We start from the raw sequence: 27522 nt of genomic DNA, 5'->3' as shown, positions 1-27522 counted from the left end.
CATAGGATTCCACCACCAGTGGGAGGACAGAATTGCAATGTGGCAGCAATCTGTAAATATAATATTTATCACTCATTCACATTTATTTAGAGTCTAATGTGTTCTAGGCTCAGAAATTAAGCAAAGAAAATCTAGCTATGCATAAGTCCAAGACTTTGCCTTTGTGACAGTCAAAATAATGACCCCATAAAGATGTTCTAGTCCCTGGAATCTGTGACCATATTACTTTACATGGGGCAAAAGGGACTTTGGAGATGTAATTAACTCTTGAGTTAAGGGGATTATCCTTGATTATCTTGGGGGCCAATCTAATTGCATGTGTCTATAAAATCAGAGAATCTTTCCTAGCTACAGTCAGAAGGTGATATGGCTACAGAACAATGGCCACAGACATCCCACATTACTGGCTTTGAAGATGGAGGGATGGTCCCATGATCCAAGGAATAGGGACAGCATCTAAAAGTTGGAAAAGGAAATGGATTCTCTCCAGAGCCTCCAGAAAGCAATACAGCCCTGACAACACCTTGACTTAAGCCCAGTAAGACCACAGTCAGAGGTTTGCCCTACAGAACTATAGGGTCGTAAGTCTTTGATTTAAGCCACAAAGTTGTGGTAATTTGTTATGGCAGCAATACAAAATTAATATTAAGAACTTTATTATTTGGAACATAGGTAGACCAGAAATCCAAATTATAATATAATTCGATTAAAACCTATGGAGATTTGGGCTAGGTGTTTTAGAAAAGAATTGAGTATTAACAAGACTAACAGAAGAAATGTTCTAAAATTTACACACTAAGTACATCACATTTTTCTAATGATCACGTTGATAGAGCAACTTAGAATCCATGGTTTTAACAAACCAACAGGCTTATATACATATATATAAAATATTATATATATATATATATATATATATATATATATATATAATATATGGAATAGCCCTATGGGCACGGGCAGCCCTGGGTCAAAGGGCAGCACTGTACTAGCAGCCCACACCCCACCTCACCCGCCTACCCTGAGCTGACTTGTCTACTAAATGATAAATAAACCTGTCAACCTGTCTGGTTTAACTTAGAAGGGCCTGGGTGCAACAAGCCTGAGGGCTGTGACTGGGGGAAGAGAGATCACAGACGGAGCTCCTCCTCCTTCTGCCACTGCCCACCAACTGAAAACCACCAACTGAAGTTTGCTTAGATTCTCAGCCTACACCTTGTTCCCAACAAAACTCATGCAATACTTTGGCCCCCACTACAATCTCTGGAATAAAATATTCTATGGATCTGCTTTTTGAGCTGCAACTTATCTTACTAAATTCCAAGAAGCTTATGTAAGAGAAAACCACCAGATAATACAAAATTTTCAATGTGATCATCATTGCTACTTTTAACTAGAAATTATCCAGTAAATGTATTGTGAACTGCTTTGTGACTATGGTGATTTGTTTAGTCTTTCTGATCCTTGGTTTGATTATCTCAAATATATGAGTATCACCAATTTTATAAAGTTGCTCTAAAAATTAAATGAAAGAAAAATAATCCTCCTACTCCATATATTGAACACTTACAAAATTATAGGCATTGTGTCCAGATTTTTATATACTTACCTGATAGAAGTCTCCTAACAACCCTCTCTTTTAAATTACAAGCATTTTGCCATGGTTTTTACACATGTATGTTATGGAAGCCTCGTAACAATCACATCTTTTATAGATCAGCAAACTGGGGCTCAGACGAGTTAAAAACACATTCACCATCAAATCATAATGAGGGATGGAACTGGGATTCAAATCCGGTTCTCTCTGATGCCAAAAATGGTGCAATTTAATGAGGACCAAGTTACACCCAGAACATGGAGGGATTAAAATATGTGGATTCCCTTTTCTGCCCCCTCATGTGGGAATTTCAATAGCTTTCACTGCCTCAGAGCAATCCTAAACTCCCTCCCAGGTTACCTTGCAATGGCCCCCTTATTCGTGGGGATGATTAGAAATCTGCATTTTTGGACCACAAGCATCTATAAAGAGTTGTGTTGATCAAGAAATAAAATTTTCTAGGCCATAGGTTACTGTGAATTATCTAGCTTCTCTGCAAAAAATAAAGGGGCTATTCCATGTAAAAAAACACAGGACCCACTGAATCTGTGCAGAAAGACTTAGAACTATACTGCAGGAGCATCTTACTGACAGCTGCGCCTGAAGACCAGCCGAAACACACAAAGCAGGAGCACCTCCAATGACCAGGTGTGGTGGCTCTTGCCTGTCATCCCAGCAGTGTGGGAGGCTAAGGTGGGTGAATCACTTGAGGCCCGGGGTTTGAGACCAGCTTGGGCAACACAGTGAGCCTTGTCCCTACAAAAAAAAATCATTTTTTATTATTCGAATCAAGAAGAGTACCTCTAACCCCTTGCCGTTGCTTTAGGGTAGATAGCTCTGGTCTAGAACTCAAGATATGAAACTGAGTCCCAGTGTAGCTACTTAAGTTTAAATACAAGAGCTGTCAGACATTTCCTCTAAAGCAACGAAATCTGTAGCATCCATTTTGTACTTTGAAAACTTAGTTTTTGGCCAGCCTCTAGGAAGAAGAAGAGGGCCCATAACTGGGCATATGGGTAGGGAGGAGAAAAGAAACCACCTGGATGCAACAGAGAAAGACCAAGGGATGGAGACGCCAGGCAGAGCCAGTCCTCGTGCTTGGGGCCTGAGCCTAGGAAAGGAACTAGGTGAAGAAGGGAGGAGCCCCAGGCTGTGGATGTCTCTGGGGGAACCTTGGTTCAGCAACGGCCAGAGGAGCTCCTGAGGCCAAGCGGTATCTGTCGCCTCCCTACCTTTGGGGGTCTTCTGGTCGCCAATGTGCTGCAAGTCATGGCTCTGGAATCAAATTGGGCTCAAATTGTGCGAGATCCAACGCAGTGGAGCCTGGCGCTACTCCCACCTCCTCCTCATGGATCTCAGAGCTGCAGGATGGCTCTGCCCACCGCACCCTAAGCTGGCCCTGCTTGGGGCTGGCATTGGGGGACAGGATGTTCTGGGCGTCTCTGCTCCTTTCTGCTGGTGCCTGTGCCTTTGCTGGCCAGCGACTCATAGATATCAGAGCCACAGGACGGCCCCGCAGAATCACTGCGCTGGCCCTGCCGGGGGCTGGCTTTGGTGCACATGCGACCGGTCATCGTGGTCCCCATGGGGCACCTCTGCTCTTCTCGAGGCAGCTTGGGCCTTCGCTTGCCCCTACGTCTGCAGAGCTGAGCACCTGCTGCCTCTCCCCAGGAAAGGCAACCAAATGCCACCAACTTAAGGCACCCACTGAAGGCCACCAACTGAAGGCCGGTTGCCCAGCCAACCTGATCGTGTCCTGCTTAGGAAGAACCAATCAGGCCTTGAGTTCCCTCCACGCGCTGCCCTTCCATTTGTGACGTGTGAGTCCAGGCACTGGCTCACAAAGCGGCGCCCCCCAGCGACCCCGCCCCACCTTTCATTTATTGGTAGCTGGAAGCAAATTTCAGGTTTCCTAACTGTGAATTATGAATATGAATTATGATGCAATTACTATATCCTAATGTACATCATGCACTATCTGACAGCCAAAGTCCCCTCTTCCCCCACGGCCTCTGAGTTTTTTGGAAACTAGAAAGAAGATACATTTCTGCAGGTGCTTTCAGAAAAAAACATTGCCACGATCTAAGGTTACTCTGTGATGTCAAGTCATATTTCATATGCCATACATATTCATATTTATATTCATAATTCAAAATGCACATATTCAATCAAATTAACAGGACTAAAAAGGAAATTTTCTAAAATTTATACACTAAGTACATTATATTTTTCTAATGATCACTTTGATAGAGCAAACTTAGAATCTATGGTTTCAACAAACGAAGAGGCTTATGCAAGAGAAAACCACCACCTAGGGATAGCATTGGGAGATATATCTAATGCTAGATGACGAGTTAGTGGGTGCAGCGCACCAGAATGGCACATGTATACATGTGTAACTAACCTGCACAATGTGCACATGTACCCTAAAACTTAAAGTATAATAAAAAAAAAAAAAGATTTTCAATGTGAACATCATTGCTACTTTTCACTAGCAATTATCCAGTCAATATATTGTGAACTGCTTTGTGACTATGGTGATTTATTTAAACCTACTGATCCTTTGATTATCTCAAAAATATGAATAATACCAATTTTATAAACTTGTTGTAAAAATTAAATGAGAGAAAAATAATCCTCCTTCTCTATATATTGAAAACCTACAAAATTAGTAACATTGTGTCCAGATTTTACACACTTACCTTATTGAAGCCTTATCACAACCCCGTCTTTTAAATTACAGGGATTATTCCCAGATTTTTAAACACTTACCTTATGCAAGTCTCATAACAATCCCATCTTTTATAGATGAGCAAACTGAGTCTCAGACGAGTTAAAAACACATTCACCATCAAATCATAATGAGTGATGGAACTGGGATTCAAATCCAGTTCTCTCTGACACCAAAGGTGGTGCAATATAATGAAGATCAAGTTACATCCAGCACATGGAGGGATCAAAACATGTGGATTCCCTTTCTCTAGCCTCTTACATGTGAATCTCAATGGCTTTCACTGCCTCAGAACAATCCTAAACTCCCTCCCAGGTTGCCTTGCAGAGGATCCCTTCATTTTGGGGACGATAAGGAATCCGCATTTTTGGACCACAGGCATCTATAAAGAGTTGTGGTGATCAAGAAACAAAATTGTCTAGGCCATAAGTTACTGTGAATTGTCTAGCTTCTCTGCAAAAAATAAATGTGCTATTCTCTTTATTTTTTACTATTCCACTATTGACAATAGCCTAGAATCAACCTAAGTGTCCAAGAAGACTTGGTTTAACCCTGAGGATTACTAATGTTTTCACTGTGGTCATTGTGGTAGATTATATTATCATTCTCCCATTATCTGGTCTTCCTACTGCAGTGACCCTATCTCCTAGAAGATTATACATTTCTGTCCTATTGAAGAAAGGGTCAGATTTAGATATGTGACCTGTTTGGCCACTGAAATGCAGGTAGAAGTGGCATGTGTAACTTGTAAGCAGAAAATTTCCTTTTTCAAGGATCTGGGAGCCATCCCTTTCAAATGTAATCCTCCAGAAAGATAATACCTTATTTCCCAGTCTCCATGAGAGAGTAAGAGCCTAATCTTGCTCCAAGTTGTAAAAATTACCTTATATCATAAAGATAAAAGAAAGTTTAATTTTCCTTTGAGAAAAGACAGTTAGCAAAGACAGGTAGCCTATGATCGCCCCCTTACCCTCACTTTCAAAAACTCCACGGCCCTTTGTATCAGAGGAGCTGAGTTCAGACTAGGTCTGGCCTCTCTCCCGTATTGCAATAGCTTGAATAATATCTTCCTTACTTATTTAACTTTTTCCAGTGCAATTTTTTTCTTTGACTCTTTCCTCCCTCTCTAAAACTTACATTGAAATTTTAGTAGGATTCAAGGCAGCCAATCTCGACCCTTGAATATGTAAAAGAACCCTTTAAGATTAAAAAATCCATGTTATCTTCCATAAATTATTTCTCCAGACTATTGCCTTATTAAAAGTTTCTAGTTCTTATTTTTGCATTGAAAAGGAGAATGATGATTTTTAAATAAGTTCCTACTCACTTTTAATTTCTACTATCACAGTTTTATTGCTTTTCATGACAATAGATTCCTCTGGTTCAACAAGAAGGCCAGAACAAGGAAGTACAGAAACATCTCAATATATCTCAAGAAGTTATTTAACATGGACAGTGTCATTTAATATCTTTAACATCCCTATCAAATGGATGCTATTATTATCCCCATTTTACAAGATATTAAAACTTACATACTGTAAATAACCAGCTGAAAGTCATATAGCATGGAAAATACAATAAGCATACAAAGAAGCAATGGCATTAGAAGTGGAAGAGGGTGAAGGATTAAAAGTCTAAACTTAGTTTGGTTAAGAAAAAAGAAAACTAGGAGGTGGCAAACTCTTGTTGGAAAGGGGAAGGATTTGGGCAGAGCAAGGTAGTGGAGTAGATCTCTTCAGTAATCATACCACTACAGACACATCTATATGAACAACTATCCACATATGAAATTACCTTTACAAGAGCTAAGGAACCCTGAATACGTGAGTGAGTCTATGAAGCCCCTTTGGACTGCAAAGAGGAGTAAAACCATGCTTGGACAGTAAGGGAAACAGTACTCTTTGACTGTGATACTCCTCCCCCAGGCCATAATGGTATTATATGCAGAAAGTCCTCCTGAACTCACAGTTCTTACACTGAATAAAGTGAGCAGAAGTTGAATATTTTTTCCACCATACTGAGTGCCTTCACAGTAGACTCACTCCTGCATCAGCCCACAAGCAGCACCATGAGTGTCAACAGAGCTGAACCACCAGAAGCATGCTAGGGACATAAAGAAGAGATTGGGTTAGCAATACTTACTATATGAAACTTAGCAGTGGCTAGCCATTCCTACCAGAGGAAACATTATACCAGGCAGGTTTTTTATGGGCACCACACTGTGGGAAACATGATACACAGACTGTCCAGATTTGATGGCCTGACTTGTTCTCCCCCTACAGACAGCAGTCTTTCTGTGGATCACCCATGGGCCCATCCAGTTACATTGCATCAATGGTGAAGCCCCATTGCAAGACTTATATCTAACCTTTGCTTTGGGCACCTCCTAATGCTAAAATGGAATATAATGGAAATCCACACAGAATTTCTAAACAAGCCCACTGAGAAACAGTCAAAAACAAACCCAGACTGAGAAGATTGAAATAAATATTTAACTCATTAATGTGTAGACAGAGATGTACATCTACAAAAAATAAGAATAGCCTAGGAAATACTGCCTCATCAAATGGAGAAAACAAGGTGTCAGCAACTGAACCTGAAGACATGCAAATGAATGATGTGGCAGACAAAAAAATTCAAATAGCTGTTTTTTTTTTTAAATCTGTGCACTTCAACAAAGCACAGAGAAACAATATGGAAATTTATGAGAAATTCAACAAAGAATTTAAAATAATGGGAAAAAATCAAATGGAAATCCTGGAGGTGGAAAGTTCAGTAAACAAACTGAAAAATGCACTAGAGGGCATCAAGGGCAGAACTGATCAAGTAGAAGAAAAAAAGCAGTGAGCTCAAAGACAGGCTCTTTGAAAATACACTGTCAGAGTAGAAAAGAGAAAAAAATGAGAAGAAACAAAGAAAACTTACGAGATCCATGGGACACCATCAAGAAAAAAAATCTACAGTGTTAAAGTGGACCTAAGAATGAAAAAGAGTTAGAAGCTTATTCAGAGAAATAACAGACAACTTTTTAAACTTGGAGAAGGATTAAGATGTTTAGGATGGCCAAAGATCACTAATTTGATTTAATCTGAATAAGACAACCACAAGACATATTATAATTAAACTTTCAAACGTCAAAAACAAAGAGTAGGTCCTGAAAGCACTAAGAAAAAGGAAGCATATAACACATAAGAGAATTCCAATGTGCCTGGCAGCAGACTTCTCAGCAGAAACAATATGGACCAGGAGAGAGTAGGATAATAGAATCAAGTGCTGAAGAAAAAAACTGTCAACAATGAATACAGTATCCAGCACAGCTCTCATTTAGAAATGAAGGAGAGGTTAAAACATTCTAAGACAAACAAAAGATGAAGAAATTCATTGTAACCATACCTGCCTTAAAAGAAATGTTAAAGAACAATCTTCAAACTGAAGGAAAAGGGCACTAATATGTAATACAAAAAATTGGAAGGTATAAATCCACAGGTAAAAATAAATATTCAGACAAATTCAGGATGCTCTAGTATAGTAATAATTGAATATAAACTACTTACATGTTTTTAGTAAGAAGGTTAAAATACAAAACAAAAATAATAACAACTACAATAATTTGTTAAGGGATAAGTGATATAAAAGATGTAAATTAAGACATCAAAAATGCAAAATGTGGGGGAGTGATTGAGTTAAAGAGCAGAGTGATTGCTTTTCTCCATTTCTTATTATCAAAATTAAGTTGTTATCCATTCACAATTACCTATTGAAACTATAAAATATTCTTTGCATGCTTCATAGTAACCAAAAGGCAAACATTTTTATTAGATACACTAAAAATAAAAGAACAAGAAACAAAAACACACAGAGAAAATCACTTGACTACAAAGGAAGACAACAAAGGGACAAAAAGGTACAAAAATTCTAAAAGAAAACAAGAAAACAGTATATGGCAGTACAAGTCCTTATCTATCAATAATTACCTTGAATGTAAATAGATTAAATTATCCAGTAAGAAGACAGAGAATGGGTAAATGGATTAAAAACACGACCTAACTATGTTCTTTCTACAAGAGACTCCCATCACCTGTAAATACACACATATATCGAAAGTGATCAGATGGAAAAATATATTTTATGACAATGGAAATCAGAAGAATGCAGAAGTAGTTATATTTATATCAAATAAAATAGACTTCAAGTAGAAAAACTGTAAATACAGACAAACAAGGCCATTATATAATAATAAAGGGGTCAGTACAACAAGAGAATACAATAATTGTAAATATATAATGCACTCAACATTGGAGAACCTAAATATGTAAAGCAAACATTAATAGATCTAAAAGGAGAGACAAAAGCTGTACAATAATAGTATGAAACCTCAACATCCCATTTTCAGCAATGAACAGATCATTGAGAGAGAATCTCAACAAAGAAACATTTAAATTGCACTCTAGATCAAAAGAATTTAACAGTTATTTACATAACATTTCATCCAACAATTGGATAATTCATTATCTTTTCACCTGCATATGGAATATTGTCCATGATAGATATGTTAGACCACAAAACAAGTCTTAGCTAATCAAAAAATCAAATCATATCACGTGTTTTTTTGACCATATGGAATAAATCTAGAAATAAACAACAGGAGGAACTTCAGAAATTGTGCAAATACATACAAATAAAACAACATATCCTTAAACAACCAATGGGTCAATGAAAAAAAATTAATTTTAAAAATGTCTTAAGACGAATAAAAATGAAATCAGAACATATGAAAACTTATGAAATACAGCAAAACGGTCCTTAGAGGGAAGTTTACAGCAATACATTTCTACATCAATAAAGAAGAAAGATGATGAATAAACCATCTAACTATGTATTTCAAGGAACTATAAATTCAAGAACTAAGACCCAAATTAGCAAAAGAATATAAAGATCAGAGCACAAATATACAAAATGAAGACAAAAAATACAAACGACTAATTAAATGAAGGAATCTTTTTTGAAAAGGTAAAATTGACAAATGTTTTGTCAGACTAAGAAAAAAAGAGAAAATTCACATAAAATCAGAGATGAAAAAGGATATACTATGATAGACTCTAGAGAAATATAAGGAATCATGAGTAAGTACTACAAACAATTATATGCCAATAAATTGAAAAACTTAGAAGAAAAACGTATGCTCTGGACACATATAACCTATCAAAATCGAAGAAAGAAGAAATAGAAAATGTGAACACACCAATGACAAATAATGAGACTGAAGGAGAGATTTAGGCTCTCAGTCAAGGAAAATCCACTTCACACAGTAGCTCACAACTGTAATCTCACAGTTTAGGAGCCCAAGGCAGGAAAATCACTAGAGGCCAGGAGTTCAAGATTAGCCTGGGCAACACAATGACACTCCATCTCTAAAAATAAAAATAAAAATTCCCCAGGTATAGTGGTGTGTACTTGTACTCAGGAGACTGAGGCAGGAGGATCACTTAAGACCAGGAGTTTGAGGCTGCAGTCAGCTATGACTGCACGACTGTATGCCAGCCTCAGTGATAGAGTGAGACCCTGTCTCTAAAAAAATAGAGGAAGAAAGAAAAGTTCACGACTTGGTGGTTTTCGCTGACAAATTCTACAAAACATTTAAAAAACTTATACAAATTTTTTACAAACTATTTCAAAAAAATGAAAAGGAGGGAACTCTTCCAAACTCATTCTATGAAGGCAGCATTTCCTGTTTCCAAAATGAGACAAGAACAGCAAATAAAAGAAAACTCCAGGCCAATATCATTGATAAACATAGATGCAAACATTCAAAACCAGCAGTTCTAGCAATGATAATTCAAAAGCACATTTAAAAGATTATTCACCATAATCAAGTGGTATTTACCTGGAGAGGTAAGGATAGTCTAATACATGTAAATCAATAAAATGTGATACATCACATTAAACAATGAAGGATAAAAAACATATAATCATTTCAATAGATGCAGAAAAAGCATTTGACAAAATTAGACATCATTTTATGATCAAACCTTTTAAAAAATTAGTTATAAAAGAACATAATAAAATAAAGATCATATGTGATAACCCACAGGCAACATTACACTGAATGGCGAAACATGAAAGTTTTGTCTCTAGGATCTGGAACAAGACAAGGATGTTCACTTTAATCACTTTTTTCAACTTAGTACTAGAAGTCCTAGTCAGAACAATTAGGTAAGAGAAAGAAATAAAAGGCATCCAAATTGGAAAAAAAAAGTCAAATTGTCCCTCTTTGCAGATGACATGATCATATATGTAAAAAACCCTAAATACACCACTGAGAATCAGAAATAATAAATGAATACAATAAGGTTTCAGGATACAAAAGCAACATAAAAAATCAGTAACATCTCTATACACCAATAGCAGACTATCTGAAAAAGGGATCAAGAAAGTAATCCCATTTAAAATAGCTATTAAAGAAACAAAATACCTACAAGTAAGTTAAGCCATGGAAAGATGAAAATTATTAAACATTGATAAAAGCAATTTAAAAAATTAAAATAAAGATATCCCATGTTCATGGACTAGAAGAATTAATATTGTTGAAATGACCATACTACTCGAATCAATCTATAAATCCAATATAATCTCTATCAAATTTCCAATTTCATTCTTCACGGATATTAAAAAAAATCTTAAAATCCATGTGAAACTACAAAACACCCCAAATAGCCAAATAAATCTTAAGCAAAAAGAGCAATGCTAGAGGTATTACACTATCTAATTTCAAAATATATTACAAAGCTATCCTAACTAAAACAGCATGGTATTGGCATAAAAACAGGCATGTAGACCAGTGGAACAAAAATAGAGAGCCCAGGCATAAATCCACACATTTACATGCAACTTATTTTTGACAAAGGTGCAAACATTCAATGGGGAAAAGACAGTCTTTTCAACAAATGATGCTGGGAAAAGTTCATATCCACATACAAAAGAATGAAAGTAGACCCTTATCTCTCATAATATACAAAAATCAACTCAAAATAAATTAAATGTTTAAATGTAAGACCCCAAACTATGAAACTAGTAGAAGAAAACATAAATGAAATGTTATATGTCATTGGTCTGGGCAAGGACTTTTTAGAAACACATCAAAAGACATGCACAACAAAAGCAAAAATAAACAAATGGGATTACTCCAAATAAAAACTTCTGCACTGCATAGGAAACAGTCACAAGAGTGAAGAGACAACCTACAAAATGGGAGAAAATATCTGCAAACTATTCACTTGATAAGGGGTTGATATCCCAAATTTATAGAAAACTCAAACAACTCAATAGCAAAAACACAAATAATTGGATTAGAAAATAGTCAAGAGAGTTGAATAGACATTTCTCCAAATAAGACAAAAAAATCAACAACAGGTATATGAAAAAATACTCACCATCACTAATAATCAGAGAAACGCAAGTCAAATCCACAGTGAGATATCATCTCACCCTGCTTAGAATGCTTTTTATGAAAAAGTCAAAAAATAACAAATGCTGGCAAGGGTGTGAAGAAAGAAGAATGTTCATACACTGTTGGTGGAAATGTAAATTAGAACAATTTCTATGGAAAACAATATAACTTCCAAAAACATTAAAAATAGGCTTATCACATAATCCAGCAATCCCACTACTGGGTATATATTCAAAGAATATTAAATCAGTATGTCAAAGAGATTTCTGGACTCTCATGTTTATTACAGCACTATTCACAATAGCCAAGAATCAACTAAGTGTCCAACAATGAATGAATGGATAAAGAAAATGTGGCATATATGCTGTATTTGGCCATTCTTGCATTGCTATAAAGAAATACCTGAGACTGGATAATTTAAAAGAAAAGAGACATAATTGGCTCCTGGTTCCATGGGCTGTACAGGGAGCATAGTGCCAACATCTGCTTGACTAGTCAGGAAGCTTGAGAACTCATTCACTATCATGAGGATAGCACCAAGTCATGAGGGATCCACCTCCATGACCTAAACACCCCCTACCAGGCCCCATCTCTAACAGTCGGGATTACAATATAACATGAGATATGGGTCAGGACAAATATCCAAACTATATCATATGCACATTTGGCCATAAAAAAGGATAAAATCGTGTCACTTGTGACAACATGAATGATCATAGAGGACATTGTGGTAAGTGAAATAAGCTAACCACGGTAAGACAAATATCACATGATCTCATTCATATGTGAAATCTAAAAACACTGATCTAATAGAGAGTAGAAGAGTGGTTACCAGACTGGGAAAGATAGGGAGGAGAGGTTTTAACAATGTGTTATGTATCAAAATACCACATTGTACCCCATCAACATGTGAAATTATCATGTATCCACTTAATAAAAGAAAAAAGAAAATGGAAGAGTCAAGATACTGGGGCACTGGAAGAGACAGAAGAGAAGGTGAATTGGCAATAAGGAAGAGAGAGTCTGAAAGAGCATGTCACAGAGTGGAACATTAAAGTTTATACCATTAGAAATCAATTTTTAAGTTATTGAAAAGTTAAGTTGATAGCCATGAAAGTGAGTAGCTCAATTGAAGTGAAAGTAAAAGTCAATGAAAGATTAAATTAGAAAATATATTGCTTGGCATTCAGTAGTTACTTCAGAAATATTAATAAATCTTAAGAAAATTAAGAACACCAAAGCATTCATAGTGGACCATTATCATAATACAAATCTATGAGGTAATATTTTATTCTTTCCAGTGAAGGGAGTAATTCAACAGTCTTGATTATAGGTTAGAAAATGATTTCTCCAGGTGCGACCCACTGACCACATTCATTGTATTTGAATTGCTTGAGCAATTTGTTTCAGGAGAAAATGGAAAGATTTTAAGATGGACCAACGAAATTACCACTGAGTGTCTTTGATGGAAATCTCAGCCTTGTCTAGAATAACCTAGGTTATCTGTTTCTGTAGGGTCTCTGTGTCTTTTGTTTTCCTTGCTATTTGCAATTCCGTTAGTTGTAGATTACTGATAGTAATGCAAATATTCTTGACTATAGACAGGGAAATGATTGATTTTGGTGGAAGTATAATTAATTTTCCTTTTTCCACCTTCCATCAAGAAGTCAGTTTTGAACCTATCAAGCAGATTTATTTCAGTGTTCCTTAGTGCCTAGATATGTGTGGCTCTTTTAATTTTCCATAAAGCTCAGTATAACATCTTACTGGCTCCCTAATTAAATAAATGAGTTAAACAAAAATCTTAGACAAGTGTTCATTTTATATTTGTAAGTTATAATTTACCCTATTTTAAGCAATTTTCCTTTATCATTCCTAAAAATACAGATTCCTATCCCCCATGCTAGACCTATTGAATCAAAATCTCAGGCCTAAGGCACAACAATTTGCATTGTTAGTAGGCTTTACAAATGATTTTTAGGCATACTAAATTGTATTAACCATTACCATTCTAATTCTTTAAACTTGAATTATTGTATTTATAATTCCATCTTCATCAAAGTAAACTTTTGGTTAGCAAAAAGGGTAGAAACCCCCTTATTCAATCAGACTGGGAACAGTAATAAACAGATTAATCACAAATTTAAGTTAGATGGAGGAATCATAAGAAGTATTAGATGTAAGTCCTTAAAACTTAACTTTAATTTAAAAGACATGTGTAAATAAATTTGCCAGAATTTTGATGACAAGGTCAAAGCTTTGCACGGATTCAGAGTGGAGTTTCTTGTGGAAACTACGCCAATGATACGTTGTCATTGATTTCTTGTTCACTTTCTGTGAAGACAACTGGGGTAAAGCAATCTGAAATCCTAGATTACACAATTTTTCCCATTTGTTTCTAGTTGTCTTGCCAACAACAGTTAAGCTGAGAGCAGCTGTTTGAATTTCTCATTTTTCCAACACATTTAGTTTATTTCTCAAAGAAACAACAATACTACTGTTGTTATACTCATTTTCTCAGTTTACATAATATTTATTTATTTATTTATTTATTTATTTATTTATTTATTTATTTTGAGACGGAGTCTCGCTCTGTCACCCAGGCTGGAGTGCAGTGGTGCGATCTCTGCTCACTACAAGCTCCACCTCCCGGGTTCATGCCATTCTCCCGCTTCAGCCTCCCCAGTAGCTGGGAGTACAGGCACCCGCCACCACACACAGCTAATTTTTTGTATTTTCAGTAGAGACAGGGGTTTCACCGAGTTAGCCAGGATGGTCTCGATCTCCTGACCTAGTGATCCACCCGTCTCTGCGTCTCAACATAATATCTAATTAAATCACATAACTACAAGAACAAGAACAAATGGTGTAAACATATTTAGGAATGAACACAGCTTCCCCTTAGAAACTATACAGTTTCTGTGATGGAAGGAGAAATGTACAGGCATTAAAAGTAGCTCAAAGGCTTTCAGTTTGCAGTGGACACCAGTCAATAAGTTGTACAGGGGTACCAGAAAGTGCTGATGGCAAATCAGTTAAGTGGAAGTCAGTTAAGGCAGCATCCACTGTATCTTAATTTGTGAAGTGAATGTTCTAAAACTGGGTTCACTTTTGCTATAAAGGACCAGATGATAAATATTTTAGGCTTTGCAAACCATACAGTCTCTATAGCAACCATTCATCTCTACCATTGTAGCAGGAAAGCACCATAGATCCATGGATGTGCTCCAACAAAACTTTATTAAAACAGGCAGCTGGTCTGAGGGCAATGTATATATCTTGCTGTTTTCATACAATTTTCTAAGTTAGTAGTTCCCTGCCTTTTTAACAATCAAGGATTACTTTTAATCCTCTCCTCTGATTTTATGTTTCAAAAGCCTTAAGAAAAACCCACAAAATATATGTATTTTGTAATTTTGGGGGGGTTCTTATTTTACTAATAAGTAATCAATGATATATAAAGGATACCCACTAGGTGAGTATGAAATAATCAACATTATTAACTCTAATGACTTAGTTCTGGATGGAAATAAGAAGTATTCGACTATATATATATAACTTAAAACCTGTATAGCTTTTTCTGGTGTAAATATATAACTTTTTGAGATTTTTCAAGTATTAAGTACAACTTTTGGGAATCCTCACACCTGGCACCCTATGATGACATTCAAGAATTCCTTAGGATTCTGGGAATCTTAGAATGAAAGTCACTGCTCTGTAGGAATGAATGAATGAATGAATAAGAAAGGGAAGGAAGAAGAAAGAGCATGTTTACTAAATGTAAATTAATCATCAAGGAACGTTTATTTTATTAATAAATTTGGCAACTTTGGGTTGCCAAATCTAACAAGATACCAACATGGCATTCATGGTGATCACACCTCTAGTCAAATTTTATTTTAGTTCATTGACTATAGATTAATATCCTGAAATACTCAAAAATTCTGTCCTAATTCTGTGAATAATTCACTTATTAATCACCCTATACACTACTTAATGAACGGAATGGTGCTTGGAATAAAGATAATTACAGGGCTAAAAGCGTTTTCTCTAGAGGCAGGCTATAGGATTTTGTTGTCTGACTGGAATAAAACAAAATTAATCAATATTTTCTGCAACTGGTGGCTTTTGACTTAGTTGTCTATTAATATCTATCAATCACTATAACCTCAGTCCTATTTCCTCCATTCTTCTTTTTGCTATCATAAAAACTTGTCCACCTTTTTCCTGTTAGATCTATATGTTTCTCCTCTTTTCTTTTCATCCAAACAACTGGACATCAACTTAGTACAGATAGTGCAATTGATCTGAACCCTACAGAACTCAGTTCCCATTTACATAACTTACATAACTGTCAAGCTGAAATCACTCTCAAATTTTTTTAATTCAAAATTTTAATTTCATTTAATCATATTTATTTAGTCATTAGTTAATTTATTTTGAAGATAATTTTAACTTGTATTTTACATTCAGGGGTACATGTGCCAGTTTGTTACATGGGTATATCTCATAAGGCTGAGTGTTGGGGTATGAATGATTCCATCATCCAGATGCTGATTTGGTATGTTTTGACTCTGTGTCCCCACCCAAATCTCATGTTGAATTGTAATTCCCAATGCAGGGGGAATGACCTGGTAGGAGGTGATTAGCTCATGAGGGCAGATTTTCCCCTTGCTGTTCTTAGATGGTAAGTGAGTTCTCATGAGATCTGATGGTTTAAACATATGGCACATCCCCCCTGGCTCACTTGGTCTCCTGCCGCCATGGTAGAACGTGCCTTGCTTCCCCCTTCACCTTCTGCCATGATTATAAGTTTCCTGAAGCCTCCCAGCCATGCTTCCTGTACAGCCTGTGGAACTGTGAGTCAGTTAAACCTCTTTTCTTTATAAATCACCCAGTCTCGGGTAGTTCTATACAACAGTGTGAGAACAGATTAATACATGAGCATAGTACCCAATAGTTAGTTCATCAAACCATGCCTTCCTCCTTCTCCCCTCTAGTAGTCCCGATGTTTATTCTTTCCATTTTTATGTCCATAAGTGCCGAATGTTTAGCTCCCACTTATAAGTGAGATCATGTGGTATTTCGATTTGTATTCCTGCATTAATTTACTTAGGATAATGGCCTTCAGCTACATCCATGTTGCTTCAAAGGACATGATTTTGTTATTTTTACGGCTGCATAGTATTCCACGGTGTGTGAAATGGGTTTGGAAGGTGGCCCCTATAAATCTCACGGTGAAATGTAATCCTCAGTGTTGGAGGTGGGGCCTTGTAGGAGGTGTTTGCGTCATGGGGGTGGATCTCTCATGGCCTGATAACGTCCTTGTGATAGCGAATTCTTTCGAGATCTGGTTGTGTAAGGGTGTGTGGTACTTAACCCCACTCTCATTCTCTCTTGCTCCTGCTCTGGCCATGTGATGTGCCTACTCCCTCTTTGCCTTCCATCATGAGTAAAAGCTCCCTGGAGACTCCACAAGCGCCATGCAGATGCCGTCACCATGCTTCCTGTACAGCCTGCAGAGCTGTGAGCCAATTAAATCTCTTTTCCTTATAAATTACCCAGTCTCAGGTATTTCTTCATAGCAATGCAAGAATGGCCTAATAATATTGCGTGGATGTACCACATTTTATTGATCCAATCCACTGTTGATGGACACCTAGGCTGACTCCATGTCTTTGCTATTGTGAATAGTGCTGCGATGAACGTGCAAGTGCATATGTCTTTTTGGTAGAATAACTGACTTTCTTTGGGTCATATACCAGTAATGGAATTGTTGGCTTGAAAGGTAATTCTATTTTAAATTCTTTGAGAAATTTCCAAACTGCTTTCAACAGTGGCTGAACTAATTTACATTCACACCAATTATGTATTAATGTTCCCTTTTCTCCACAGCGTCCCAAGATCTGTTGTTTTTTGATTTTTTAATAGTAGCTATTCTGACTAGTGTAGGATAGTATCTCGTTTTGGTTTTGATTTGCATTTCTCTCATGATTAGTGATGTTAAGCCTAATCTTTGCCACCAGAAAACTGGGAAAATACAGTGTTGCTTGTCAAAATAAATTGTTTTACTTTGCTTTAAAAATAATCAACTGAGTAGTATATTTCTTCCAGCAAAATTAAGAAGTAAACATTTAGAAATGTACAGTACCTTGCTGTTAAGTCTTCACACAAGTATACCAATCGAACATAAAGGCCATCTTAAACTTTCATTTGAAATGAAAGACAATTTTTAAGAGGTTAAGGGCTAGTAATTTGTTAAAGTCCTGAAGTTAAATTAGCTCAAGTAAATACAAAGACTTTCCTTTAATTAAAGCCTTTTAAATGAACACTTTAAAGCATAGTTGGTTTCTCCCTCAAATCTTGTCCAAAGCCACTGTTAACAACTCAGTATATCAAAGAAGGTTTCGGACATGATTATGAAGCTCCCTCAACTTACAATGTGCTATTTGCAACCTTAGATGGCTATCATTCTGGCTTTTCTACCTTTTAGCAACAATAAGCACACCCTTCCCATTTCTCCCCAACCCTGACTTACCCCTCTTTGCATTTAATATATAATTTTTTGCAGAGTGTTCTTACACATCTTTAACTGTAACTACGACAAAAGCACACCATATAGTACACGTGCCACACGTATAAATGTTGTATCTAGTCATACAATTTTCCTTTTAAAGAAGGAATATTTTATTTTCAAAAAGCAAAGACTCTAGGAATCTTCTCTAGCTGCCAGTCATAAAAACATAAATTCTTGGTTAGATTCCAAAATTTGCCTGACCATAAGAACCACTTGTGGTACTTGTCAAACACATGTATTCTGAGTCCCATCCGTGATCTTCTGAATCAGAATCAGCAGGTGAGAGGCCTGGGAATACACATTTTAAACAAACGTCCACAGTGATTACGATTAGTCAAGCTTGAAAAAAATTTCACTAGGATCTTTATGACTGAATAACCTCACAAACATAGGAAAGTTACTGGAGAAAAATACGAGCAGAATTTCAGAATTCTGCCTTTGCTGAAAGTGTTTGTTCCCTCCTCCTCTACTCATCAAGACCTGACTGTTTATGTAACTCCCCCAAACCATCAACACCTGGGAGGAGTTGAAAATGATTTTAATGAAGAAGAAGAGCTGATGTTTAATTTCAAAACTGACTGTGACAATAGAAGGGAGAGACATGAATTTATCTTGATTCTAACACAAAGCATTGTATTTGAGTCTACATACGAAATTGGTTTCATTTTTATTTTTGGTAAGTTTTTGCCAAACTCTATGCATATATAGAGGCTGGGCAAGAAAGAAAGAAATCCAGAAATATGGCATATGCCATCCCTTATTTATTTCCCCATGCGACCAGCCAACATCTTCTTCACCTAGTCCCTGCTTCAAGCTGACTTTCTGTCTACTTCTCTATCGGAAATAGAGCTTCCCTAAAGACTGCCTCAATGTCAGTTACCCACCGGCCTTTTTTCCATCTTGTGCTCCTAAACTTCTATGATATTAAATGATATTACCCTTTCTAGAAATTCTCCTTAGCTTTGATTTTATAATTTTACTCTAACTCTGTTTCACACCTTCTTTTATAGCCTTTCTTTTCTCTATCCCTTTACTGCAGACATGTTGTACGGCTTTGTTCTTGACCTTCTGATCTCTCCATATTCATTCCCTCAGAGCATGTATCCATTTTCTTGGTGTCGGCCTTCCTAACTATCTTATTACCATCATATAACGATGTTGGTGATGAGCATAGCTAACATATCCTAGGCATTTTCCATGTAGGTTATCATAAGCACCCTATATAATTCGTACCATTTAATTCTTCAACCCTAAATGATACTATTACCAACCACATTGTATGAGATGAGGAAACAGATTTTCATCAAAACCGCGGAAAGCAAACATGAGGAGCCCCTGTGTGTCTCCTTTGTTAATGCCTCTGGACATCATGGCATGTGGATTGCCCTGGAATGGGGATTAGGAAGTGCAGCACTGTGAAAACACCAGAAAATACGTTATGATAGCGGGTAAGGCCACTCATCTCTGCACATTGAGATGGTTTTGTTTCTGAGTCAGGTTTGAGATGAGCCAATCCTGACTCCATGGTACCACCAGGGATCACGAATTTAATAAAATCTTCGTGGATGCTTGGAACTCAACTGGTCTCTGTTTTCTACTTTAGGGAAAGAGTCACAGCTTGAGTGGAGTGGGGTAGTTTTGGTGTCACATACGCGATCAATAATACCCACCGTTTTGGTGTCACATACGCGATGAATAATACCCACCGCTGCAGAGGAATCACCGTGGACTACTCCTCGTTTCATCCCATGCTCTTGCGATGGATCCCTCTCACCTGTTTACTGATTTCATTCAAATTCTTCAGCGAAAACAGGACCCCGACTTGCCTTCTCTATCCTGGTTCCCATCACTCTGCTTTACAGGCCTGGCCTGCTCACGGCTCCTCACACCAGCGCTGCACGGCTCCCTCCACACCTCCGCCCTGTTTCCTCCATCAGACAGGACTAGCTTCCTCCATCTCTATCGGGCAAAAGCCTGCCCAGCGTTCAAGACCCTCCACAGATGCCGCCTCCACGATTAGCCTTCTTTCTGACCCCTGAGCCTGTAACACGCGCCACCATAATTCTCCACGTCAGCCCACATTCCCACAGCACTCACGACGTCCGCGGCCCTCAACATGGTGCTTCATTCTATTTTACGGTATTTCCTGCTTGTTTCCTACACACAGAGTCGCACGAGGCACAGCCCCGAGTGACCGGCGCAAGAGTGGCCCGCGCTTCCAGCCGCGCCGCCGCAGGCCAACGAGGGCAGCCTAAGCCGCTTCCCGCCCCCGCGGGGACCGTCGCCATCCCGCAGCTCTAGAGGGAGGCCGTTTCACAGCGCGCCCGGCAGCCCCGCCACCGCCAGCACCGGCGCCTCGGGCGGGCTTTACTCCCCTCGGGGAGGTGCGAATCCTCAGGGGCTCCTCGAGAGGGAGCCAGGGAGCAGCTGCGTGCGGCACCTTTCGGCCCTCTGCGGCCGCCGTAGCTCCCCAGCAGAAACTCGGAAGTGGAAATCTCAGCCATTCAGCGTTTGGGTCAAGACGAAGGCGGGTTCTGGACAGACGTACGCTGTCAGGGATTGTTTACTTTGCCTCCACTTCTGTTCCTCCCCGCCCTGGTGCTGCTCCGGGTCACATACTCGTCCTGAGCCAGCTTCAGCCTCTCCGCGCAGAAGTCTCCCGGAGCCGACTTCTGCGAGTCGAGTACTCTTATGTGAAGTCTACCAAGCTCGTGTTCAAGGGAACCAAGGCGAAGAGGTGGGTCCTGCAGCTGTGGCGGGAGCCTCCTCAGTTCTTTTCGGACGCACTCCACCCCCGCGAAGCCGGTGGAAGTCGTGGCGCGGAGAGCTGGCATTGTGGCATCCCAGGCTTCGCCCTGGCCCCTGTCCGGGCTGGATGGAGGCTGGACCGCGGTTCCTGGCGCCTGTGCAGAGAGGGGCAGCCTCCCGCGCGGACGACCCTGGAAACAGGATAGACGGGCGGGTGACCCGTGGCCCCGTATCCACGAGTTTGGGTCCCCTGAGGCATCTCTCCAGGCCTCTGCCTGGTGGGTCTGCGTTAGCCTGATCTTGTAGTTCATGATGATAACTTCCTTTATTAGGGATTATTCTTTTCTCCATCGTCTCTTCCTGGAAAAGTTATTGATTAATTTTTTCTAAGCTAATATGTAGAGTGAAACCAGGATGAATCACACAGTGGTTGAGGTGTATATGGGCTTTGATAGTGATATGGGCTGGAACCTGCACTCTGTCATTTACTAATTTTGTAATTTGTGGTAAATTGGTTAATATGTCTGAACTTCCATTTGCTCATTAAGAGATCAAATATCTTTGAACCTCCGTTTACACATTTATACTTTCAGATCATTTCTTATACCTTTAGAAGACTGTGAGGATTAAATGAGAGAACATATATGCAGTAAATAAATTGAACCAAATGTGAGGAGGAGGTCATAGTGGTAATTTATTAGCTCTTTAGGAGAAAAATACCTGTGCACTCATATCCCCGCTTCTTTTTTAACTGGCAGATTTGCCCGAGGTTGACTGTACATACAAATATTGAGCATTTCCTCCTGGTCTCCGTGATAAACAGAGGTTTTGATATTTTTAGGCGAGATGGAAAGAAAGTATCAAGGAGTGAGCTGAAGCCACTGCCCTTGAGAACCCTCTCGAGGAGTCTGGACTCATGAAGATGCCAGAATAAGTGGCAGGTATATCCTGAATGAATGTGAGATTTTTACTCTGTGAATTTCCTATGAGAAGTGGTGAGTTATCTTCTGAAAACTTTATGATGATAATGCAGACAAGAGTGTCTTAAGATTATCGTAATAATCATAATTAATGCTTGTATAGCACTTTCAGTGTGCCAAGAAATAGTTGTAGGCACTTTGCACATTAACTTTTTTCAAATCGCTCATGGTTTTTTATTTTTTTATTACGATGTAATTCATAATTATAAAATTCACCCTTTTGTACAGTGGTTTTTAGTATATGTTCAAGAGGTTCACCACTGTCTAGTTTCTCAGTGTTTTCGTCATCTCAGAAGGAAATCTCTTCCTACCCATTAAAGCAGTCACATCCCATCCTCCCCCTCTCCTAGTCCTTGGCAACCACTAGTCTGCTATCTATGTGAAATTGCCTATTCTGAATATTTCCTAAGAAATCATGCAACATGTGGCCTTTTGTGTCTGGCTTCTTTCACTTATAACATTCTTGAGGTCCATCATTGTTGTAGCACTTTTTCCTTTTTATGGCTGCGTAGTAGTCCATTGTATGGATGTAACATTTTGTTCATCCATTCATCAGTTGATGAACATTTAGGTTGTTTCCCCTTTTTGACTATTGTGACTAATGCTAGTGTGAATATTCTTATGTAAGTATTTTTGTGGGTGTATGTTTTCATTTCCCTTGGGTATACATACTTAGGAGTAAAATTGCTGGGTCATATGGTAACTCTTTAACTTTTTGAGGAACGCCAAACTGTTTCCTGTAGATGCTGCACCATTTTACATTTCCACCAGCAATGTGTGAAGATACATATTACCTCTTAATCCTCACAATAGCCTTAAGAGTTAAGTTATTATCCTAACTTTTTAAGTGGGGAAACTGACTCACAGAGAGATTCAGTACCTTTTCCAAAAATTGCAGAGCTAAGAAGTGACAGAATCAGGATTTAAAATCTGGAAGTGTGGCTCTACAATCTGCTTTGAACTTTAACATAATATGTACAAAGCCTGAAGCAAATTCTCAGCACTGTATTTAAGAGAGCATAGCAATGTAAGTCTTCCTAAATCAATAATTTATAAATGAAACAGCTTAAAAGACTTCCAAGTTTCAATCTTATGATATTTATTTATCACACAAATCAATATACCTAAACTCATCTATATAAATTATGTCCTGTAGTAAGAAGAAAAAGAGCAAAGATAAGAAGAGAAAAAGAGAAGAAGATGAAGAAACCCAGCTTGATATGTTGGTGAGTCAGTTTTCAGTGCTTTATTCTGAAAAAAGTTAACATTTCTTGAGATCTCATTGAAAATATTTTCCTAGTTAGAAATTTATGATGTATTCATATTTGTCTTAAAGTGCTTAAATATTACCTACAGTTGTAAATTCCATTTATTCTTTAGCACAGTAGATGCTACTGATGCCTTTACTTCATTATCAGAACACAGCACAGGAGAGAAGAATTAGAACTCTCTGACTTAGTAGGCATCATTAGACTGCTTAATAGCCGGAGATTCTGATACATAATTTTAAAGGCTTAATGTAAATGTTATTCAATCAAATATATTTTACAAGTTATTTTCTTTGAACATGTATACATTTTAGTTGTAGAAGTCAGTTGTCTCTTAAACGAAGTATCTTCACAGGAAAAATCATTATTTTGTGAACTCTGAAACGAATGAAAATTTTAAGTACAATATCAGGGTAGCCTGTAAATGATACTGGAAATAAATTGACCCAAACACACTTAACCAGCCTGTTTTCTGTTTGGCTGTTTCCATACTTTTTTTTTCTCTTTTAAAACTTGGTAAGTTGCATTTTGAAACTTCATAAATTATGGTAGCTTAAAAAATATGTAAAATATGGAATGGTATAAAGCTAATATTCTGGAAGAATCATTGTTTTTGAAATGGCAAATCAACAATTCTAAAATTAGGATAAATATCTAGGGTAGATATGTAGATGTGGAATTGCTGTGTCAAAGGATAGGTGAATGTTTAACTATATAAGAAACTGCCAAAAATTTTCTAAAGTGGTTGTGATATTTTACCCTCCCACCAAGAATGAATTAGTTCTCCAGTTACATCCTTGCCAAGAGTTGATGGTGTTATCAGTCTTTTCTCCCAGTCTGAGTTTTTCCCAGTCTGAGTTTCTTAATGGTGGTTTTCGGATGGACACCTTTTTTTTTTTTTTTTTTTTTGAGATGGAGTCTCGCTCTGTCGCCCAGGCTGGAGGGCAGTGGTGCGATCTCGGTTCACTGCAAGCTCCACCTCCCAGGTTCATGCCATTCTCCTGCCTCAGCCTCCCAAGTGGCTGGGACTACAGGCACCTGCCACAACGCCCAGCTAATTTTTTGTGTTTTTAGTAGTGACAGGGTTTCACCATGTTAGCCAGGATGGTCAGAAGCTTTTAATGTTTATAAATCTTAGTTTATTTTTTTCTTTTACGGTTACTGCCTTATCTCTTTGATCTAAGAGATCTTTGCTTACCCCAAAGTCAGGAAAATATTCTACATTGTCTTTTAGAGGCATCATAGTTTTAGTTTTCACATTAAATCTGTCATTAATCTCAAATTAATTTTTGGCATGGTGTGAGTTTGGTTTCAAGATTTACTTTTTTTTTTTTAATATCTTGATAGCCATTTGTGCCAGCACCACTGGTGTTTCCTTTTTCCATTAATCCAGTTTCGTATATTCATAAAAAATCAATTAACTTTTTATGTATTGGTCTATTTCTGGACTCTGTTCTATCGATTGTCTGTTTTTCTTTTGGTATATTTCTCTTGATTGCTATAATTTCATGAAGTCTTGAGATAAGGTAGTGTGTGTCCACCAACTTTGTACTTACTAACTATTAGTTTATTAATTTCTACAGTGAAGCCTGTTGGATTTTCTCGGAGAATAGTATTGAGTCCGGATAATTTAGGGGAGAATCAACATCTTAATATTGGGCCTCAATATTTCATAATTTTCAATGTAGCAGTCTTGCATGCCTGTTTAAAAATTTATTCTTAAGTATTTTATAATTTTACACTACTGTCAGTAGAACTTTTGAATTTGATTTTCCAGTTGTTTGCTGTCAGTATATAGATATACAATTGATTTTTGTATAGTGACTTTGTAGTCTGATAAGTCTGTTTCACTTCTTACTTCTAATGATTTGTTTATACAGAAAACTAAGAAATTTGCAATTATATTTCCTGTGACTATCGTTTTACTTCTTTCTTCCTAATCCTTATGTCTTGTCTTGCTTTTTATTGGTTTATTATACTGTTCAGGACTTCCATAGTGTTGAACAGAAGTCACGAGAATGGGCATAATTGCATTGTTTCCAAGCTTAGGCAGAAAACTTTTAGTAGTCTACCATATGGTATGATGTATGTAGGATCTGCAGAGAAAACCTTTATCAAAATGAGAACATTCCTTTTAAACTTTGTTTCTTGGGAGTTTTTATCATAACGATGTTTAATGCTGTCCAGTGCCTCTTTCTGTATCTGTTGAGATGATTATACAACTTTCTTCATTCTGCCATTGAATAACATTGGTTTCATTTTCAACTTTTAAACTAACTTTACATCCCTGAGATAAACCCCACCTGGTTGTGGTGCGTTGTCTTTTGGGATATTGCTAGATTTGACTTCTAGGTATTCGTTTTTCTTCTTTATAAGATTTCTATATTGATGTTGATGGGAGATACTGGACTTTTGTATCCTTTTCTTGTAATGGCTTTATTTGATTTTGGTGTCAAGGTGATACTGGGTGTCATAAAATTAGATGGGAAGTGCTGTCTCCTTCCCTGTTTTTGGAAATAGCTGTGTAAGATCGGTATGTTTTTTTCTTTACATGTTTGATAGGATTTACCAGTGAAGTCATCTGAACCTAGAGGGTTTTGTTTGGTTTGGTTTTAGTTTTTTGTGGGAAAATTAAGATTTTTTAAGAGATATTTTCAGATTTTTCTGTTGTCAGTTTTGGTAATTTGTGTCTTTTAGGAAAATTTCATTTCATCCAAGTTGTTGGATTTATTGGCATAAAATTGTTCAGAATATTCCTTTAATATCCTTTTAATGTCTGTAGAATCTAATCTGTATTGCAGTCTCTTCATATTGGTAATTTTTGTTTTTTCCATTTTTTCCTGGATCAGTCAGTCTAGCTGGAGGTTTATCAATTCTTTATCAGATCATTTATTTTAGATCATTAATGATCTTTTAGTACGGGGGTATTCAATCTTTTAGCTTCCTTGGGCCACAATGGAAGGAGAATTGTCTTGGGCCACAAATAGAATACACTAATGATAAGCTGATGAGCCAAAAAAAAAAAAAAAAAAGCAAAAAATCTCATAATGTGTCAAGAAAGTTTACGAATTTGTGTTGGGCTGCATTCAAAGCTGGCTTGGGCCACATGCAGCCCTCAGGTTGGACAAGCTTGTTTCAACATTACTTATTTTCTCTTTTTTTCATGTTTTATTTGATTTATTTTCAGTCTTTTTTTTCCCTCCCTTTAACTTATTTTCAGTTTACTTTGCTCTTGTTTTATTGCTTCTTAAGAAGGGAGTTAGATCTCCTCATTCCATGTTAGTTTTAGTTATAGTCAACACATTTTGTTTTCATTTTCATTCCATTCAAAATATCATCTAGTTTTCCTTGTGATTTTTCTTTTCATGGACACTTGAGTTATTTAAAAGTGTACTGTTTTTAATTTCTACTACATAGAGATATTATAGGTATGATATTGTTGCTGATTTCTAATTCACTTATAGTATAGTTGGAGAACATACTTTCTTAGTGAATTTCCATGTACACTAGAAAAGGATGTGTATTCTGCAGATGTTGGTTCAGGGTTTTTTTGTTTGTTTGTTTGTTTTTGAGATGAAGTCTCGCTCTGTTGCCCAGCAGGCTGGAGTGCAGTGGCGTGATCTTGGCTCACTGCAGCCTCCGCCTCCCAGGTTCAAGTGATTCTCCTGGCTCAGCCTCTGGAGGAACTGGAATTACAGGCACCTGCCACCATGCCTGGCTAATTTTTTTTTATATTTTTAATAGAGGCAGGATTTCACCATGTTGGCCAAGCTGGTCTCAAACTCCTGACCTCAGGGGATTCGCCCGCCTCGGCCTCCCAAAGTGCTGGGATTACAGGCATGAGCTGTGGCGCCCGGTAGTTCAGTGTTTTTTAGATGTCAGTTATATCAACTGGTGGAGCTTGTGACTGTGCACTCTTCTGGGTCCTTACTGATTTTTCACTTATCCTACAATGTATTGAGAGTTATGTTAAAATCTCCAGCTGTAATTCTAGATCTGTCTACTTGAGCAGTTTTTGCTTAAAGTATTTTGAAGCTGTCATGTGTACACATTTAGGATTGTTAAGTCTTCCTTATAAATTCAGTCTTTCATTTTCATAACATTTTAACCTTTATTTCTGTTAAATGTCTTGATGCCTAGTTAAATTATTTGACCACCCTTTTGCTCCTGTCAA

General features: G+C 37.5%; 1 protein-coding gene across 9 annotated transcripts in view; it reads left to right on the top strand.

The window, feature by feature from the left end:
* The first annotated feature begins 20848 nt into the window (after positions 1-20848).
* The window catches only part of LOC129526409 (protein FRG1-like), a 45805-nt gene continuing 39131 nt past the window's right edge, over positions 20849-27522 (top strand). For 4 of the 9 annotated variants that reach the window (XR_010130439.1, XM_063697086.1, XM_063697083.1 and 1 more), the window contains exons 1-3: positions 20850-21089; positions 21942-22095; positions 23237-23306. The gene's annotated coding sequence lies outside the window, so the exon portion shown is untranslated. Of the gene's footprint in view, positions 21090-21341; positions 21379-21941; positions 22096-22978; positions 23108-23236; positions 23307-27522 lie in introns of those variants that run through there. The other 5 variants (XM_063697080.1, XM_063697081.1, XM_063697078.1 and 2 more) reach the window with 5 other exon arrangements.

The sequence above is a fragment of the Gorilla gorilla genome, chromosome 14 (assembly GCF_029281585.2).
Source record: "Gorilla gorilla gorilla isolate KB3781 chromosome 14, NHGRI_mGorGor1-v2.1_pri, whole genome shotgun sequence".
NCBI classification, from domain to species: domain Eukaryota; kingdom Metazoa; phylum Chordata; class Mammalia; order Primates; family Hominidae; genus Gorilla; species Gorilla gorilla.
The sequence above is the reverse complement of the archived record's forward strand: the minus strand, read 5'-3'. Positions and strand labels throughout refer to the sequence as shown.